Raw genomic sequence first — 3432 nt, 5'->3', positions numbered from 1 at the left:
GAATGACTTTGCTGAAGAGAGTTGTCATGTCCTGCTTTCTGGACATCTCACTTCTAATCATTGCCTGGGTTTAATAGCTGGAAGCTTCAGTTAAAATTCCTTTCTAGATGCTTTCTCAGTGGTAGGAAAACTTGCCTTTGGCTATATTTTTCTTGGAGAATTGTTCTTCAGACTGTAGGACAAGACACGTTACTGACATAAGCCTGACCATTTTCTCTGATATAGAAGGGCCTTTTGGTGATTTTGACCAGGTGAATAAATGACCTGTAACTTTAACACCAATATTTGTTTTATATGTCTGTACACATTAGCAATTCACATCCAAATGCTCCTTCATCTAAATGTTTGAAATCATGAGTCTCACGTCTGTATCATGGATATCTTCTTCATACTTTTGCCCTTGACTAGTGGTACATGGTGCCTGCATGTGATCCTCCCAACTTAAATATTCATATATTCAGTTAAACATTAGATTTGGAATATTCATTATCATTAAAGATAAGTAAGGCCCATAAACATGGCTTTTCTTATATAGTATAATATTTTTTCCATCATTACAACTGGGGACTGAAGTTTGCTGGTTCAGAGCAATAACGCAGATTCTGCTTATCAGAGGTGCTGAGGGACAAAAATGACTGTTCTGCAGTAATGTGGGAAACAAGAAAACTGCCTGAGGAAAATCAGGCTAAGTTAACTTCTTTCCTAATTTATTCTAAAACCAAAGAGTTAATTAGTGGAGTTAAGTTTCTGGTTGGCGAGAAGAACACTTATTCTGCATAGACAAATGGCAGCATACACCAAAGATTTAATTAAAGAGAACAGAGATAAGTACTGCATTGTATGCTAAAGTAATGTTTACTATAGCGATTGATTACTCTGCAGACAGCTTGTTATTTTCTTTTCCAATTTAAAGTGAAGATAAGAAATATAGAAGGATGATAAATATTCAATCTAAATTGTACCTTTTAGGGAGGTGACTAAGAGATATTGAGGACACTTATATAAGAAATAAAGCTGCAAAATCCACAGGTGATGTAAATTGGCATGTTTCCTTTTGACATTACTGAGAGCTGTTTTACACCAGTTGAGAATCTAACTCCCAAGAGCACTCATAAAAAACTTTGGTATCTTCAAACTTCTCTGTGAAGAGCAGGATGTTTTCTATCAGTGTGCAATGGCCTGATAAATCATCATCCATTTCTTCTGAGAAAGTGAGGGAGAAATGATTGGAAACAGCACTGTTGTTCCCTGGAAGAAAGCTGCAGGGCATAATGAAGAGACGGTATCCTAATACTGGTCAGTCCTCACATTTTCAGAGCCTACAGCTTTGTCATTTCTGCATTTGTTGTAAAACGTTCCCTCCTCCATTTCAGTTTGGTGGCTGCATGTGTTATAAGAGAGTGGGCTTTCCAGTGAGGTGGTAGATTGAGAAACAGTTCTGTCTCAGATCCGTTACATGACTTTGGTGAGCCACAGTGCTAATGTGTGCCTCAATTTCTTCATCAACATGCTCCTTCTGAGCTACCCTTTCTCTCTCCACTATCCTTTTCTTTCTGAAAGGCAGGATTGCTGTGGGAGAGAAATGGTCTGGTGTTTAAATTTGAGTGATTTTCACTAAAGCTTTGCCTCTGCCATAGGCTGCTCATGTTTCACTCAATGACTGGATTATTCTGTCCACGTTAGAGCAGACTAAATGTAAGATGGGGCAACCAAACTTCCTTATTACCAAATCAGCTGGGAATGGGTAGGGCCACAGCTTGGCAGCACTATAAGATGATGGTGTTGGGGGGGAAAACAACTTGTGTCTTGAAGTTGGAAGTGGGAAATTCACCCCCTACTCCTGGTGCAGTGTGCGTGGCAGGGTGGTGCAGAAAACAGGAGGTTCAAGTACTGTGGGAGGCAGAGAGCTGTGAGCACTGCTGGCTCTGTGCACGGCTCTCAGAGCCATGCACCAAGCGCTCACTGGAATCTGGAGTGCTCCAAGCATTCAGCTCACGTTTCCAATGTAGCAGAGCAAAGCCAGACTTTACATGTGTCAAATTTATACAAAAAGAAAAACGGATTATGTGAGCTTCATTATTCTTTTATTATTATTATTAACAAGTATGTGTTGCATGTAATTGTGGCATGAGCTGATGTTAATTAATTCCAAATAGCCTTTTTAACTAGAAAGTTTATATTGTATTTCATTACTGCAGTAGGCTCTGGCTTTCCAAGTTTCCTCAAAATGAAACAATTTTCTTTTCAAGTGTACATCACTGAAGTCAAAGAGACATAATATTCCCAACTGTATAGAACAGCCTGTGGCAACTAGGTTAGAGCTGTCAGTTTTACACATGGGGTGCCTGGCAAACATATTATACATACAATTCAAAGCTGACCTTATACTGCACCTGAATTTAAATCTGTGTACTGCACGATGCTTTATATCCTAAATAGGCTGTTAACACCCTCTTGCAGCCCTTCCCTTTTATAATGGGCTGTAACTGCAAATGCTAAATTGTCATGAGCAGCAGCCAGAAGGTAACACCATAAAATTAGTTAATATTAACATAAAGATGCCAAGTCACTTCTGCACACATTTGAAAAATATGTTTTCTTTTAAGTAGTTGAGTGCTTGCACGTAAGAAGAATGTTCCATAAAAATTCACCATATTTCCCGGTGTTTTAAATGTCTCCAAAAGACATGGGATAAGAAAATGGTCAGTTTTACAGGGCTGGGGACCTTTAAGACAGGAATTCAGAGAGTAAAAAAATTCTTTCGAAGACTTTTTCTCCAAATGTTGGACAGCTTTATACAATGGGAAACTAATAGCAATCTCTATAGATCAAGATGTCAAGACAGACCTTCTCCCAGGGCTATCGCAGACCTTGTGGAGCTGCGCGGGCTGCAGAGAGGGGCTGGTGCAGGGTTGTGTAGCCTTGGCTGGGATGTGTGCCCAAAGCCAGCGTCTGACAACAGAGCGTGCTGGGTGAGCAGGGGACGTGCCAGACACAGCAGTGGGCTCCCTGCTGATGCAGGGGTTGTGAGTAATTTATCTCTAAGCTTTTGGAAGTCTTGTGAAGACACTTTGTGGGCAATAGGCTACAGGTGGTCACTGTGTATGTGGAGGGGGGCTCTTGTACATGTAATATGGAGCATACTTCGCTAAGCCTCACTAGCTGAAGTAATCAGGGGGGTTTACTAAATCCTCTTAATCCATCTGTGAGATAAGCTCATCCAAACTAGATATTCCTGGTTTACTAGTTTGGATATTCTGAGATATTAGCCAGTGCTTCAAAGGGTGTAACGCAGTCATTTGCAGAGGATGAAATCCAGTGCCAAACTCCTGATGACTTCAGCAGGGTGAAATTTCTACTGTAACTTTAATGAGGGTACAGATATGCACCGCCCACAGAGCAAGCCAGCATGCTTCCTCTGCTCATGTGCTG

Source organism: Numenius arquata, chromosome 8 (assembly GCF_964106895.1).
Source record: "Numenius arquata chromosome 8, bNumArq3.hap1.1, whole genome shotgun sequence".
In the NCBI taxonomy this organism is placed as follows: Eukaryota; Metazoa; Chordata; class Aves; order Charadriiformes; family Scolopacidae; genus Numenius; species Numenius arquata.
Note: the sequence above shows the minus strand (reverse complement) of the source record.